General features: G+C 48.2%; 1 protein-coding gene across 2 annotated transcripts in view; it reads right to left on the bottom strand.

Annotated features, from left to right (window-relative positions):
• FAM168A (family with sequence similarity 168 member A) overlaps positions 1-17386 on the bottom strand; it is a 124490-nt gene extending 107104 nt beyond the window's left edge. Inside the window, exon 1 of one of the 2 annotated variants that reach the window (XM_059493411.1) lies at positions 17288-17386. The gene's annotated coding sequence lies outside the window, so the exon portion shown is untranslated. The remainder of the gene's footprint in view (positions 1-17287) is intronic. The other variant, XM_059493414.1, reaches the window with a different exon arrangement.
• Positions 17387-17897: the final 511 nt, after the last annotated feature.

Here is a 17897-nt window from a genome sequence, read left to right as displayed (position 1 = left end):
CTCATACAAAACACAATAATAATCCAAAATATTGTTTAAGGAAAGCAATAAAAGGAAGGCAAAAGCTACCTTAAATAGGATGGTAAATGGTAAAATCCAGCTCTCCCACCCTTCCCCACCAGCAATGCAGTCACACACAGGCTGGGGCTAAACACAGGAATACAACAGGAAAAATTAAACTGGGTGTAACAACAACAAACAGAATGGAAATTGAATCCATTCAGATCCTCCCTCCCACTGTCAAATTCCTTGCATGATGACTGTTGAAGGGGCATAAATTCAAAATGCAAACATGCAGAAGATAAAAGGTGTTGGTTCACTGCCACTCTGCCTTTGTAGGGCTGTGTGAGGCACTCGAGGAGTTCAGAGCATGATAAAAAACAGCTTTTTTTCAGCTCTCACCATTACTTTGAGTGGCACCAATGCCAAACCCCAGAGCTACAAGGGATTCTGTGCCATATAATCAACCCCTGCAAAATTTCGATCCAAGAAGCCTAAAAACAGCCTTGCAAGGGAAATATCAATAATTCCTTTCCAGGGATTGGGAAAACAAAAATCCAGACAAAGCACAGATCTTGCTCCAAGTCACACAAGGACTCAGCTCCTGTGTCATGCACAGTCCCCAGCCTTGATGGCAAAGCATCTCTTGCCATCTCTTCCCCTTAAACCTAAAAAAATACCTTGGCACGCTGCAAAAGAGTTCATTTCCAAGAGAGCAAAACATAACTTTGCCTTTGACAACTGTTTTTCAGACTGAAATATCCTCCTGAACAAGAGAATTTCCCATCCTGGAAAGGTGTGAAAGCTCTCCAGCTTCCCCTTGCCAAGTTTTAATCAGTGTACTCCAGGACTAACTTCCCAAGCCCAGAAAATGGGAAGGTTTTGGGTTTTCCCAGTCCCACAGTGAGTGCTGCTGAGGGATGAATAAAACAGGTCAATTCCACTGTGGATCTGCAGCATTCCAGCAGCTCCATTCATAATTCATGGTTTTGACACATCTACCTGCTGCTTGGGAAAGATGAGCACACACAAACATGACATGGGCAGAGCTTTTTCCTTCTTTCACTCTCCCAACAGAAAAAAAAAAAAAAAAAAAAAAAAAAAAAAAAGGAATAGGCTGAAGAAGCAGAGTAGGGATTAATCCCAGAAGAATAATTTTATTGCTTCCACACAAGCCCCTGGCTGTCCAGAAGCACATGTGTACACTCACAGAAAGCAAGTCTTACATATTATTTTCTAAAGTTCAACATGGTCGATTACCTTTGTAATTATCAGTTTGAAACTGCAGGGAAAGAGACATCCCTGGGAAATGGGACAGACATCCCTGGGAAATGGACAGACATCCCTGGGAAATGGGACAGACATCCCTGGGAAATGGGACAGACATCCCTGGGAAATGGACAGACATCCCTGGGAAATGGACAGACATCCCTGGGAAATGGACAGACATCCCTGGGAAATGTAAACAGCCAAGATGTTTAGGTCGTTCCAAACTGAATGTTGTCAAACGTGGAAAATTTCGTAAATCTGCTAAGTGGGGGAAATTGAAATGGGAAAGTGTTTAATTTATACAGTCCCAGAATGGCTTGGGTGGGAAGGGACCTTAAAGATCACGCAGCTCCAACCCCTGCCATGGCAGGGACGCCTTCCACCAGGTCAGGTTGTCCCAGTGCCTGCCCAGCCTGGCCTTGGGCACTGCCAGGGATGCAGGGGCAGCCACAGCTGCTCTGGGCACTCTCACAGGGAACAATTCCCAATTCCCAATCTCCCACCCATCCCTGCCCTCTGGCAGTGGCAGCCATTCCCTGTGTCCTGTCCCTCCATCCTTGTCCCCAGTCCCTCTGCAGCTCTCCTGGAGCCCCTTCAGGCCCTGCCAGGGCTCTGAGCTCTCCCTGGAGCTTCTCCTCTCCAGGTGAGCACCCCCAGCCCTCAGAGCATCCCCAGGGCCTCCTCTGGGCTCTCTCCAGCAGCTCCAGCTGCTGCTGCTGTGTCCCCAGGGCTGCAGGTGGGCTCTCACCTGGGCTCAGGGACACAGTCCCCTCAGCCCAGGGCAGGGAGGTTTCCAGATGCCAGTACCCCTGGGCAGTGCTTGCCCAGCTTTTCATCCCTCAGCAGCCCAAATCCTGCTGCCCAGCCCAGCCTGGCTGTGTGGCTCACGCTGAATGAATGCCATGGGGCTCCCTCTCCCCTGAGCGGGCACCGTGGCTGTTGGCACACGGTGACAAGCTGGGCTCACGTCGTGGAGCGCTCCAGCGTGTGCAGCGTCGTGCTTTTAGCTTGTCTGCAATTAAGACCATTTCATTGTCTCATCAGGTTCCCTGTGATACCCAATTAAGTAATAACACAAGGAAAGTGCTCTTAATTAATGAGGAAAATGCTCAACAAGCTAGACACAGGTGTGTGTATCTCAAGCAGGGCCTGAAACAGTTGAACAGATCATTTAATCTTTATTAAAAAAATCCCCACTCAAATTTGTATCTAATTACCTCAATGGAAGCAATCTTCCTGATTTCTTCTAAGGGGGTTAAATTTCTTTCCAATATTCAACAACCAAGTGGTTTATAAAAGACTCAAATTAACACTGACACTTGGAGTGCAGGAGTGATCACAATTTACACATGGTTATTCTGGGCATGGAGCAAATGGGTTTAAACCACCTTTCTCCTTGCAGTGTTTTTACAAAATCAATCTCCTCTATTGATATTGAATTCATGTTTATTCCTATACCAGCTCTGCTATTTGGGTTGAGCTAAATGAAAGCCCATCCCCACTGTTAGATTAGTCAGGGCAACATTTTTTAAAGAAAGATACTGGAAAAAGGCAGAATATCATTCTAAGTCTTAAAGTCCTAAATTCTGACTTGAGGAGCAGCAATTGCAAGGAGCGTTATTTGCAGGGAGTGAGGCACATGAAAATCTGTCCTTGCCTTTCTCCCCAGATCCCCAGGCACACCTTCCCTGGGAGAGCAGCCCTCCTCCTCTTCAGCTCTTTCCTCCCTGGATAGCAGAAGGAACCAGCTTTCTAGAAACTCAAATCTTATTCACAGCACAATGAAAGTCTTTGATTTTTAAAAAATACTGTAAAAAAAATTTCAAAGTACCTATCCAGGCTACAGCAGCCCGTCCAAAATCTTCTACAGCAGATCCCTATGGGGAAAGGTTGATAAAGAGGACAGAGCTGTCAACCTGTACTTTCATAACCTCCCACCCTAGTTTTTCATCACAAGGTTCTTCCCTAAGCTCTGCATCTCTTCCTTCAGCTGCTCATTTTCAGCTCTTGAAAGTTTTGGTACAAAGGAGGCACAGAGACAATTTTTTCCCTTTGATCAATCACGTCCCACTGTTCAGAAAACAGGCTCCAAACCATTAATCTTGCTTATGTTACCCAAACGCTTGCTAGGATCTCATCTCTCCTATCATTTATTTAGCACTGAGCCCCCTGACAATACATCTGAGGTATTCTTAGATCACTTCAAACATCAGTCAGGCCAGGATGGCGAGGCACAACTGGCAGGGATGAGTGTGAGATGCAGACAAAGGCTGAGCAGTGCACGCGGCACTGCTGGAAATGCCAGGGACGGTGCCCAGGGAGCACAGGGATCACCTGGACACATCCAGGCACCACAGGTATCACCTGGAGCCACAGCATTCCAACAGAGGCTTTGTCTTGCTGCACTGTTTCACCTGGTGCTGGCACCCACTGAAACTCCATTTTATACAGTTCCCTAAATTAGGATGCAGCGGCCAGAGGTGAACACTGGGGATGGGATTGATTTGGGGAGAATCAATTAATAATAAATAATAATTGCAGAGTAATTATAGGGGTGGTGCAGTGCATCAATCCCTCCCTTAACTGCTCCTGTGTGGAGACCCACCAGACAATGATCACACTGCCAGCCAGCCCAGGCTCCCACAGGTGTTTTACAGCTTTGAGACATCCTCCCATATAATGAGGCAGCTGGGGGACAAAGGAGGTTCAGTGGGAGGTTTAGATTGGATATTGTGAATATTCCACTCTGGAAAAAGGCCCAGCCTGGCACAGCTGCCCAGGGCAGTGAGGCCCCATCCCTGGAGGAATTTAAAGCTGTGTGGATGTGGCCCTTGGGGACATGGGGCAGTGGTGGCCTTGGCAGTGCTGAGGAACGGTTGGATTTGATGGGCTTGGAGGGTTTTTCCAACCTTAACAAATCTGTGATTCTATATAGGGGAATACATTTCTGATATAAATAGAAATCTTTTTAACCTTCACTCCCAGCAAACCAGTTGCATTCCCATGTTCCCCATGTGCTCCACAACATTTTTGGGCTCGTCTCCAGCTCCAGTAAATTTGAGCTGTATCCCAAACCCACCCTTCCCCCTGTGCCATCCTCCACAGAAATGCTGGACTAGAAGGAGGTGGTGATTTTAATGTTTAATGATTTTAATGAAGTTTGGCCCATGAAATAAAAACTGATGTTCCAATCAGCAAACTCCATCACCCCTGTGCCACAGCCAGGGGTTAACGGTGCCTGGTGCCCTCCTGCAATCCTTTCTGCCTGGGAAGAAAACCCTGGGCACAGTTTCATCATTTAAATGTCACCAGCAACCAACCTAATCATGACAAGAACATGCCCTGCACTGGTCTGTACAGTTTTAAACAAAAAATGATCAATTTTAGAGGTGGGAAGTGCTCTTTTCCTTGGATCTTTCACCCCAAAAGGCAGTTCACCTTTAAAGGGTTCTCCCTTTAAAACTTCCTAGGATGCATGGGAGGGCACTCAGTGCCTGGAATTTTCTCTGGGATGCTCCTGCAGTCAGACTCTGCCTCTGACAAGCCAAGCAGACCCGGCTCTGTGCTTCTCTGTGTGTGTTTTTCTAGTCCTCAGACTATTTCTGCGTTTCTTCCGTTCCCCTACAACTTATCCAGGAGCTATTTCAGGATGCTGAAATGGAAATCATACCCAGGAAAGTCACAAGCACCAAATACAGAAATGAAATCTGTTCTCTTCTAAATATTTTCTTGTTCATACACCTAGAAACTAAAAAAAAAATTAAAAAATTATATTTAAAATTGCCTTTTTTGTTGCAGCATCGCTGCTGGTGTTTACACCCACCTGCTCTGCAATCCCTTTGAGCACCACCCATAAAACAACTTTCTCAGAGCCCCTTTAGGCACTGGAAGGTGCTCTAAGGTCTCCCTGGAGCCTTCTCCTCTCCAGCCTCCCAAAACCCTGTTGCATCCACTGCTGGATCATTGGAACCCTTCTAAAACCCATCCACTTGACAACAAGAACCCATTTTTAATGTGATTAATATAATATTTATTTGCCAACATCCTGCCAATTCTCTCCACCAGAGTATCACTTGGTTCTAAAATGCCTCCCAGGTCAGAATTTAAACAAGAGCTTCCCTGGATCCATCCCACAGGTTCCAGCAGGACCAGGGTGAGTTCTCAGTGCTGCTGCTCTCCTTTGAGCCACTTAATTGGAAACAGTAATTTAAGCACAGGAAACTCAATTTGATTTAATTTCCTAGTGATGACAAAAACTAGCTACCTATTTAGGCATTATTAACTTCAAATCAAGTTGAAATGAACTTGGCTCTAAGTAGGAGGCAGATCTGCTCTAGCAGGACTGAGTTCAAACCTTTAAGCACCCCTTTATTCATTGGGGTCTGGCTGTCTCTGGGTCTTCTTTCATTTTTAAGAGATGTTTATTGTACACAGAATCCTGAGTGGGTAAATTGAAATCAGTAACCTTTGGAAAATGGATTTCCACAACATTCCTGATTTATGGATTTATAGAGACACAAGTTTTGAGATACTAAATAACCCAAAGTGAAAATCCACATGAGAACACAATGGTGTCTTTAACCTCCAGTGATGGCTTCTCACCCATTCTGTATTCAGACTGTATTCAGAAATAAAGCCCAGATAATCTGGGATGATGGACATGAAACAAAATCTTTTAATTTTCCTCTTTATTTTAGCATGTGAGAACAGAATTGTGAGAGTTTGCTAATAATGTGCATTACGGACACAGTGCCAAGCAGGAATAAATCATCCCTGTGTAGAAGAATCCCTCTAAGATGAAACACTGAAGGAAAAGCAATTTTAATGGATCAGCTCGATTTTTCAAGGCATTTTGGGAAACAAAACTGGCTGTAAAAATAATGCACCTACACACATTTTTCTTCTGAAATTAGAGTGACACAGTTATCTTGAAAAGAAACTATTTTTAAAGGCTTCCAGCTCTCTTCATTCCCTGGGTTATCTGATAACACCCTGCCTTCACTTCCCAGCGTTAATTGGGTTTGTTCCTGCACTCCTGTGTGCTGCCTACAAACACAAAAACGAACCAAATCAGGCAGAAAGCATCAGGGTTAATTATAATCAGCACCGAAATCTCGAGTGCTATTTGTGGCAGCAGTGGATTTTTATCTGCTCTCCGAGCAGGAGCCACTCAGTAAAACAAACACAGAAGGGAGCTCAGGAACTGTGTCCCCACGGATTCAGGTGCTTTTTGGGAAGGTTTTAAAAGCAGTCTCTGAATCCTCCGTGCAGAGTCTCTGTTTGCCCAGTTTTGGGTTTTTTTACTCTATCCAGCTACTTGAAATGAATGTGAAATGCCTGGGGGTTTTATAACCCCTCATGCTGCTGATCCTTCCCACTGTTAGGGCTCTGGCAGGAAACACAACTCCCAGCAAAGCGCTCCAATTAAAGCAGATTTCCGCTCCCAGCACCAGGAATAGCCTCTGGATACTCCCCAGTAACTCTAAAATGGAAACTCCCATTCAGTTATTTCAACGTAAAAAGATTTGCAGACAGCGCTGATACCCAGCGAAGCATCTTCATGAGAACACAGCTCAAGTAAATTCAATATCTGGGGTTTTTTCTTCTCTCTCTTTACCTAATGGCAATATCCCTAAAAGTACAGCAGCTCCTGGTGTCTACCTTGAGGCGGGAAAAGGAACACTGCCCTGTTTTCTCCTCCCTCCATGTTCCTGGAATCTGGTATCTCCAGAGGGCAGGAGGAAACCAAAAGGCGAAAAATAAGATATTGTTTTACCCAATGCTCTTCCCACTATGTTTGGGTAAATATAAACACCCACAGAAAGCAAGAAATATGAAAAAAAAATCATAAGAAGATAAAAATCATAGAAAGGTCAGGTAAAAGCTAACCTAAAGTGAAGGCACAACTTCCTGCAGGAAGAAAACTCCATGACCCACAAGCCCCATGGCTTATCCTGATAGCCAGAAAATCCTGATAACACCAAGAGAAACATTTTCCAGAATGAGCTTCCTCCCTGCCCCAGGAGAGAACTCTGCTGAGGTCCTTCCAGATTTAAAAACAAGATTGTCAAGGAAGCAAAGCCCAGCTAATCCTGGCTGCCAGCACAGCCCTGGGGAGAGAGGTCTCACACGCAGAGAAGATTCAAATCAAGATTATTTGCACAGATCAGAGGCCTCAAGTGCAAACCTGAGCAAGGGTGACACCAGAGCTGTCCCCACAGCCCTGATGTCACACAGACACATTTCCATGTGGCAGGGATCCATGTGGCTCTGAAACCTGTCTAAGACTTTAAATAAAGGAGCCCAAGTACAACCTTCCCATGCCTGCATGTGGCAGAGAAAGGGGGGAATTTGTCACTGCAGCACCCTCCAATATTTAATTTATCTCTCTCTGCAAGTACAGACATTGCCAACCCTTTTTGCCCCATTCCAAATGGGAAACTGAGGCACTGCCTATGCAGTTTGGAACCTGGAGGGAAATTTGGGGCATGGAAAGAAGCAGGTGCCAGTCTTCCAACATTGGATCACAAGAGCATTGTTCGTCCCCAGCAAATTATGAGCCACAATACAAAAAGTTGGAAATTTGGGTTTTCTGGCAGGGAGATCTCCCCTGAATTAATAAGTCGAGCCTGAGGCTGAAATTTCATCCCAAAAAAATCCTCACTGAAGACAATTCTGTTATGTGGAATTTGGTTAGAGCCTGAAACTCTGGCCACAAGCAGAGGGGAAAAAGACAAACATGGGGCTTTGTGTCAGGAGAAGGGGAAAACACACAAGCTGCAGGGAACAGGATGGAACACTCAAGTCAAGTGCCAGGAACGTCAGTGAAGAGCATCAGGGAAACAGGAGAAAGTCAAGGACATCCAGGGAAACACCCATGGTGAAAGTCACACCAAACTCCACGCGTGGATTCAGTGCTGGCAGGGAAAAACGAGCTTGGATTAGGGAGAAAAACGGTTTCCTGCTGCTTTCTCCAGGCTGTGCTCAGAAATCCAGCCTCTGCAAACCTGCTTTGGGGATCAGCACCGTGGCCTCCAAGAAACACTGCCTGCCATGGGTTTCCTCTTCAACACTGGCTGATCACTGTGGCCAGGAGAAGGAGCTGCATCAGCTGGAGCCAGGCAGGTGAGCAGAGAGCTCAGGGATCCTGGAAAGGAGCTCCAGGGAAAGCCCGAGCCAAGGTTTGGCAACCTTCACACTGCGCCATGCCAGGCTCTTCCTTCCCTCTGGTGCAGGGTGCCAGGAGAGGAGCTGCCTCCCAGAGCAGCAGGAACCTGCTCCCAAGCAGGACAGAGGCTTGTGCTGAGCCTGGAGCTCGGGCAGAGGCAGGAACTGCAAGCTGCAAATTCCTCTGGCAGGCCAGTGCCTCCAGATGCAATGCTGCCTGCTCCACGCTGCATCCGCAGGCTCCTTGCACCTGGATCCCTGAGCTAAAGGATGCAAGGGAAGGCCCCAAAAAATCCTGGAACTGAACAAGGCTGCACGAGGGACGAGAGAATGTTTGGGTTGGAGTGATGGAACAATACTGGAGGGAGGGGAGAGAGCACAAATTGCAGAGCCAGCACCTTCCCAACTAATAAGACACCTTCCCAGATGAAACTGCTGATGCATCCAGGAAAGGCACAGCTGAACACAGGAGAAGGACACTTAGAGGGGGAAATGAGGCACAAAGTCAGACAAAAAAAAAAAAAAAAAAAGAATTTTCTGTTGCTATATATGGATGTAGGGAGTCTGGCTAACAAGCAGGAACAAATGAAATCCTGGCCAGCAGGAAAGAAAAAAATGAGCATGTGACTGGATTTGAAAATTATTAGTGCCCGTTCAGATGTGAAAGGAAGAGATGGCTGCAATGCATCCCTGGAAAAAGGTGGGAAGGCTCACCTCTCTGACAGCTATCAACACTGCAGGAAAACTGCATTTCCAGGGCAGAAACTTGCTGTGTTTCAATGGGTGAAGCTCTGGGAACCACCAAGACAGGTGAGTTCATACTGGGGAAAAAACCCATGTGGGGTTTGGGAGGGAACAGGAGGGATACAGAAACTCTCATGCAGCAAGTAATTACAAGAGATTAGCTTCCCTAAATCATGGGTGACAATTTGTAACACCAAGTAACTGATTTGGGCCTTGTTACAAGCAATAAAGCTGCAGGAATCACCGGACTGGAAGCCTTGACAGAGCAGGAAAAGAACAGACTTGTATTTAAACGTATCTCAGTTTAGTAATTCAATCAGGATTGCAGAATGTTCTTGATTTCAATAATTGATTTCAACCTGTATGACATTTGTGCTTTTCAGCTATCATCTTAACAAAATATCAGCATAATCACAGGCTCACAGAATCATCTGGGTCGGAAAAGACCTTTAAGATATTGTGAGTCCAACTGCAATGAAAACTGGCATCACCTGATTTTCCACAAATGCAACACAGCAGAGGGAAAATGAAGGAATTTGCATATAGATGATCCACTCACTGAGTTTCAAAGTGCTTTTGGGATCAGAAAGGAAACAGCTCCAGAGTGAAGTTTGGAAAAGCTTCTGGGGCAAATCAGAGATTGAACTCCCCTCACCATCAATGGGAGGACACCAGAAAGATGATTTAACAATTTACATAAAAGCAATTACAGGACACAGCCAAAATGAAACCACATGCATGAGTCAGGACCAAACTGTGCCAAACCAAAAGAGCCTGGTGAAACCCAATAATGACAAATGTAAGGGCAGGGTACATTGTGCAAGTGGAGAGGTCCCAACTGGGCTGATGGACAGGAGAAAACAACCCTGAGGGGATATTGGATCACAAGGAAAATGTTAACAATACAGTGGAATTGCCAAAAAAAGGAGAAGAATTTTAAAAAAAGGCAGTTCAGATTGTTTTAAGAGTGCCATGTGGAAAGCAGCATTATTTTGTTTTATACAATGCTGACAAGGCCACGCAGTGCCAAGTCTGAGGAGAGAGAGAAGTAAACACACCAGAGTACAGAGGAAAGCTGAGGGAATAATGAAGGGATTTGGATACAAACTGATCCATAAGAACACAGTAAAGGGCTGTGCCAGCCCAGGAACACAAACTGGAGGAGGATGTGACATGCTCCCATCAGGGACAGCAGAAACAAGGGGGTGGGTTATAAATAAATAAATAAAATAGCAAATAAATGAATAAAAAGCAAAGCATCTTCATTTCTCAGAGATCTCAGCATCCCAGGATGGCTTGGACTGGAAGGGACCTGAAAGATCACCCAATTCCATCCCTGCCATGGCAGGGACACCTTCCACCGTCCCAGGCTGCTCCGAGCCCTGTCCAGCCTGGCCTGGAAAAATTCCAGGGGTGCAGGGACAGCCCCAGCTGCTCTGGGCACCCTGTGCCAGGGCTGCCCACCCTGGCAGCCAAGAATTGCTTCCTAAAAGATCTAAGATACTGGAAAAGCTTTTAACCAAATTGGTTAAGGGTTCGCTGCCAGCTTCCCGAGCAGGCTGGCACCTCTGAGACTGGGAGACTTTAAGGGAAAATCAGAAATGCGTTTGTTAAGGATGCTCTAGGGACACTTGAGCTTGCCTGGAGGAGTGAATGGACTGGAAGGTATCCCAAGGTCTCCAGCAGCTCTGCATTCCACTGTGGAATGATGCCCCAAAGCCCAGGATGTTTAACCATGGAGTCCTCCACTATTCCAGAGACCACAAGGGCTCACTTGCAGTATTTTTCTGAACACAGGAGAAAATTTGGAAGTCAAACATTTCTAACACAACTGCATCAGGAGAGGGCAAAATGACTCAAGTAAACACCACCCTGTTTGCCAGACACGAGCTCTGGACAAAACAAGGGAAAACCGAATCAGGCTGGGTCCGGGCTTTAAAGAACAGGAGTGAAATCAGCGACAGCCAAGCCAATGTTATGGAAAATAGGGATTGTCAAGCAAAGCTGAGGAGATCCATGGTGCTAAAGGGGAGTGCTGCAGTGTGACAGGCAATCTTTTGAGACGACATCCCCGTTAAAAAATGACCACTGTGTGTGCCAGCACAGCAGCTGAGCAGGCTCAGGGCTGGCCCAGGGACAGATGAGTAACAGCAGCACTGGTGGAAAATGCCCAGCCAAGGGAGCTGCAGTGGGGCTCTGCTGGGCCCATCAGAGCCCAGAACCATTCCAGATCCCCTGGAATCCAGGGAACAAGGTGGGAAAGCCAGAGCCCCTCAGACAGAACCTGCCCAGCGCTCCCAGGCAGTGCCCCGAGTTTGAGTGCACCACAACCAAAGAGCACTTGACAGTGGAATTAAGAGTTCCCCCCAAAGGGAAAGGTTATTGGGTCCCAAAGGACCTGCATTTAGACAATAACTGGCTTTTGGAAGCAATAGTTAGACATTAATTGAAGTGCCACCTTGGGCAGGGTGAGGGATGAGGCAGCCACCACCTCCCTGGGCAATCAGCTGTGCCAGCATTTACACCCATAAATTTTCCCTTATTTTGTCCTTCTCTCCATGCCCAGTTCTGCCACGCTTGCTGCAGATGTGCCACCCTTCAGGAACCCCCAGGAACCCACCCCGTCCCTGGCACCTGCTCCAGCAGCAGCAGCACAGCTTCCCTGGAAAGCAAAACCACGCGGGCTGGATGCTGCTCCGTCGTGTTTGCTTCTCCAAGGGATCCAATTTTAAACATTTCTTATACAAAGGAATACTTCCTTGAGCTCCCAAATCCATATTAAAAGACTCAGCTATCCCAGAAAGTTCAACAGCTGGGATTTGGATGCTATGGCAGAGAAAAAGAGCCCAGCTCTCCAATTTATGGCACTGCATTGTAAGGCTTGAAAACTTGTGCTGCGAATGCAAGGCAATACAAGAGCAAACTGGAAAATATGTGGAAAGCCATAATTTTGTAAAAGCCATTAAAAGTCTCATTAAGTGACACCATACACAGAAAGCTGAAGAAAATGATTTGCAGAATAAACTGCTACAGAACCAAATGTTTACACAGGGACCTATTCCAAAGTAATTGCATTTTAAATGCTCGTGAGCTTCACACAAAATACTTTTCAGCAGGGAAAAGCCTCTAGAACCTGTCTGTCCAAGGACTCTTAGAACCTTGTTTAAAATAACCCCAAAAATCCCCTTGTCCATTAAAAAGCGAGTTATTATTGGCTATAAATCCAGGTATACAGAACCGAAAGGAAAATCAAGAAAAAGAAGACCATGCTCAACACTTCTCCCCAGTCCTCAGGATGTGTTTTGCAAACTCAGGATGGTAAAACCCACTCGTTATCAAATTTAGGGAGCTGCTATCTAAGGGCAGAGAAAGCAGCAGCTCGAGCACTGGGCTTTAATTTGTGGCAGATAAAGAGCCTGATGCCATAAAAGAGGCAAATCTTTTTTATTAAGCTCTACAGCAAATTAGAAGGAAAAACCCTGCGGACCCCGAGATGTTATGGTCTATTTTAACTTCTGCTGCAGTCTGCAATCTTTATCCATTCTATCAAAGAATTAGACATGCCTAGCAGGCATGATGCCATCTATTCTTTTTTTTTTCTTTTTCTTTTTGTTTTTTTTTGCCAGTTTAGTACTTTTCCTCTCATAAAATACTCTAAGCTTGTCTCCAATAATCCTCCCAAATCTCTAACCCTTGCTGAGACAAGGAAGGCAAAACCCATCAGCCTACAAACACACTTCAGCTTCTGCCTTCCTATTGAGAAATTATTGCACCAACCCCAGTTTTCTGCTCTAAATTCTCATTTTTCCACTCTCCAGTTTTCCACGGGACCCTTTCAGCCAAGGAAATGAAGAGGAGACAGGGTGAAGCACAAATACAAACTAGAGGAGGGGAATGGGGTGTGTTTTATTCAGCTTTTATAAATCCTATGACGATAATCTCCTGAATGGTTTGCTGGGGAGCGTCAGCAGGCCCACATTTTATTATTCTTTCCTCCCAGAAAGCACAGTCACTTGAAATTCCTGTGCAGTGCTCAGGGTTTTCTGCACATCCATAGTAAACAAAACCCAGAGGAGCTCTGGAAAATTAATCCGAGTCCCACTCACGCTGTAAAAAATCTGTGAGTCTCCGTCATCATCAACAGAAGCTCCTTCCCTACGTGGGTCTTAAAAATAAAGAGCTCCCACAAAACTCAGATCTGCCTTCATGGAATTGCCAAAAAGATCCAAAAGCTGCATCTTTGCTGCCTGGGATGCCAATTGCAGGTCTGGGATTGCTGCCTCACACGCCCATGGCACACCTGTCCTCAGCAAAAGAAAATCCCAGAAATTCCCAACTGTGGCTTCCCAAAACAAACAGAAAACCCCACCTCAAGATCACCCACCCAACAAAGCACTGTTAAAGCAGAGCATAACATGAAATATAGATCATAGGCATGTTTGTACATTGATTTTACACTGATTTTACTGTCTCTCTGCCCAGGTGGGCAGGTAGCAAGCGCAATCACATCCTGACTTTCTCCTAAAATCAGGTTTACACAAATTTTACTGGGAAAAAGTTCCCCATGTGAGGGTGGGAAGGAGCTGGCGCAGGTGCCCAGAGCAGCTGTGGCTGCCCCTGGATCCCTGGAATGTCCAAGGACAGGTTGGATGGGGCTGGGAGCAATCTAGGGCAGTGGAAGGTGTCCCTGCCATGGCAGGGGTGGCACTGGATGGGATTTAAGGTCCCTCCCAACCCAAATCCTCCTGGGATTCCGTGAATTTCCATAAATAAACACAGCCCTGCCACTGACATTTAGGGATTTCAGTGCTTGTGACACAAAAGCAGGAACAAAGTGATTCAGCTGAGTGGAAGGAACAAGAAAGTGACACAATATAAACAGCTCTGGAGAACTCTGCCTGTCCAGCTGGCATTTGAGTCCCATGGAAATAATTCCTAAAAATTCATCCCCACTTTTAAACAGTGACAGATCAAGAATCAGTATTTTTTTTAATTCAGAGATTTAAAAGACCGTCAACAGGTAAAAAAGCAGACAGGTGGATTTTATTTGTCACTGAAAACAGAAATCTTCATCTGCACGGCACGAGAATCCAGCAGCATCCAGAGGGACCAAGGGGTTGGAATTTGGAAGCAGCAGGAAGAAAATACCACAGAGCATGCCAGGAGCTGTTTCCCAGTCAGACATTCCACACTGAATATTCCTAGGGACTGCAGGTGAGCAGAGGTGGGTTGTAAGCAGCAAATGCTCCTGTGGACTGAATATTGACTGAATATTCCTAGGGACTGCAGGCGAGCAGAGGTGGGTTTTCAGCAGCAGAACTGAGCCCAGCAGATGAGGAGGATGAGGGAGGAGGGAGCAGGAGCAGGGAGAGCACAGGGAGAGGCTCTGGGAACCGCAGAGGAAACACAAAGTTCCCGGAGCACTCGCGCTGCTGCGGAAAGGGAAACCGGGGCCTCTGCAGATGCCATCGGCCCCAAAGGCAGGGCTGGGACACAAACGGAGCTCCTGACCCTGCTGAGGGAGCAGAGGGCTCTCAGAGGGAGGGAACAAAGCCGGGCTGCCCTCCTGGCAGCCCAAGAGATGCCCTGCAGAGCCGGGATGCGCTCGGTGTTCCTGGGGGAGCACCTGAGGAGCGGGTGCGGAGTGCCAGCACACCTGGAGCCAGAGCCGGAGGGAGCTCTGGCCACGGCAGGTGACACCCCAGTGTCCCACCTCCCTGCCAAGCTCCCACAGGCAGGCAGCGCCCTGGACCCCACACACACCTCCGGGCCGGGCACAGCACAGGATCCAGTTCAGCCAGCTCAATTATCATCCCAATTGTGCCTCCAGCGCAGGTACTGCAGCCCTTCCACCGAGCGGCTGCTCCAGAGCATCCTCACTCTGCTCAGAAACGCTTCCAGCACCTCTCTGCCCTGTTCTCTTATCCCTTGGACCATGGGGACCAGGGAAACTTCACTTGATCCAGCAGATTTTCACCCCCTGGGTTGTTCCCCGCTGCAGTGCAGGCTCAGCACGGAGTTTGACAGGTGAGCACCAACCAAAGCAGCTCCACAGATTTCTCCCTAAATCACTGTATCCAGGTTATTCCATGTACATTTTTCTGCAATTCAGGTTTATCACTCCAAGGAATATTTTCTGAACAAACTCCAAACACATTTTGCTCCCAGTCCCTTTGTTCCAGAGCATATAAATCCAGCTATCCTAATACCTGAGAGTGTATTCCCTTTGTGACAGACAGGAATTTTAATCAGCTGAAGAATATACCCCAAACCCCCCAGAACTGAACAATAACATCTGTAGTACTTATCCCATCTTCCCTAAAGTAAAGCACAGGGTTTGGGATGGAAAAAATCCTTCTAAAAACCGTCAACATTTGCTTTGGTAAATAAAAAGTTGGGATACGCAGCAAGGCAAGTTGGTATTTGCAACTTAGAGGACAAAAGTTAATCAGATTTAACACAAATTTAATGCAAAATACACAATGCTGACCGATATCAGTCCTTTTAATAACTATGTATGTATAACAAGAATAAATATACACATCATAGTTGTTGTTTGGGTTGTTTTTTTTCAAACAGACTCAACCATAAGGGTCAGGAGAATCCACGAAACAGTTAAAATTCAGAACCAGAAAGAACTGGAGGAAAAAAAAAGAAAATAAGCATTTGGCCTCTTCATACTAATTTCCTTTTTCTTTACATTGCTCAACATCGCTCCTCAATTTGAGTTCTAATCAACAACCACTTCACAGCTCACATTTTATGAAATAATGCAGTTGATGCAATCAAGTCCAGCAAAATGTTTCCCTAAAGATGTTTCCATCATTCACATTCCTTTAAAAAAAAACACACACACACACACACAAAAAAAAAAAAGGCTCTGACTTCCTCCATCACTATTTAGCAGCAAAAATAAACACACCACTGCATCTTAAATCATATTCTGATTAAAACAGAAATAGAATCTTTCTGGGGTTTCTTTCTGCTTAGCACAACATGTCTTTGTCCAGAAGAGGGGGGAAAAAAATACCCTCAACCTGCTCATTTTTCTGCACTTGACAATAATGAGCACCAAATAAATAAAACTCAGCCTATGGAAATACAAACCATAACCCAAAATCCCATCACCGTGTGCAGTGAGGGGGCAAAAACGCCCCCAAAAACCCAACCCGGTGCAAACCTCTTTCTGCTAATGAATATTTATTTCATTTCCATACTTCCAGGCTCCCCTGCTTTCTATAAAGGACAGGAACCGAGCTCCTTTTTGGCGTTATTCCCCCACAATATAGCGACGGACTTCGCTGCCCGGAACGCCACAATGCCAGCAACAGAGCGTGCGAGCAATCGTTATTAAAAAAAAGGCAAGGGGGGGAACAATCCACATTTTCATATAAAAAACCGAGCGGAACAGGCATTTTATCCAGGCAGAGAATCCCACCGCCGCCTTGCATTTCCCAACCTGGACGTCCCTGCTTTCATTCCTGTGGATGCTGCGCCGGCATCCCCCCGCTCCGCGCAGCCTTTAACCATTTTATCGCCGTTTCATCCCGTTTTCTCCCATTTTATCCCCGTTTCAGCCCCGTTCCCCCCGGCAGGGCTGCGGGACGGGCTCAGCCCGGAGCTGCCGGCGATGCCCCCGCGCCTCCCGGCCCCACGTGCCCCGGGCACATCCCGGGGCGCTCGCCCATCCCGGGGCACCCCCAGCGCGGGCATCCCGTCCGGGGCTCCCGGGGACGGGCAGAGCCTGGAGCGGGGGCACGGCCCTGCAATGGGGGGCACAGCGGGTTTGGGGGCAACAGGCTGCGCTGGGGGCACCGCCGGGGCATGGACGGGGACACACGGCGCGGTCCGGGGATAGGACAGGGGGACACCCGGCAGAGCCCCGGGGAGATCGGGCTCTGCAGGGACACGGCGGCAGCCCCGGGGGACACGGGGATCAGGGGCTCCCCCCGCCCCGGGGCTCCGCTCCGCGCTGCCCCCGCCCGCGGCTGCGGGATGCTGCCCCGCCGCCCCCTCCCTGCGCAGCCCCCTCCATCCCCGCACGCCGCCACCCCGTTCCCGCCGCTGTCACCCGCCGCTGTCCCCCCTCGCCTTCCCCTCGCCTTACCTGCGGCTGCTCGGGCGGCGGCGGCCCCTGTGCCGGTGCAGCAGCTCTCCCTCTCCCTCTCCTCCTCCTCCTCCTCTTCCCGCTGCTCCCGCAGCCGCCAGCCGGGAATGGGGGGGGGTAGGGGGGGCAGTACCACCAGCGGGACCGTTACAGCCGCCGGCGCTGCGGGGACTACAGCTCCCGGCATGCTCCGCGCCCCGCCGCCGCGGCCTGCCGCTGGCCGCTCCGCGCGAGGGGTCATGGGTAGTGTAGTCCATGCGGGCGGCGGGGGAAGGACATAAGGCGACAGGGCCCGGACGGGCGCGGGGCGTGCTGGGAGGTGTAGTACGACAGGGGTAGAGCCACCGGGCATGGCGGGAGTTGTAGTTCAGCGATGCATGACGGGAGCTGTAGTGCGCGAAGGCTGACGGGAGGCAGAAGGCCGCGACGGGAATCCCCCCGGGATGCGCCGGGCGGGGCTCCACGGCCATCCGCGAGCTTATCCCGGCTCCGGGACACCCTTCCCGGGTCGCCTGGAGAGCGCAGGGCCTCGGGCCGGGAGCGGGAGGGGAGCGGGGAGCGGCGGGGCCCGGCCGTGCCCGCCGCCCTCACGGGGCGCTGCCCCCCTGCC

This window comes from Ammospiza nelsoni, chromosome 2 (assembly GCF_027579445.1).
Source record: "Ammospiza nelsoni isolate bAmmNel1 chromosome 2, bAmmNel1.pri, whole genome shotgun sequence".
Classification (NCBI taxonomy): Eukaryota; Metazoa; Chordata; class Aves; order Passeriformes; family Passerellidae; genus Ammospiza; species Ammospiza nelsoni.
This window is presented reverse-complemented; position numbering and strand designations above follow the sequence as displayed.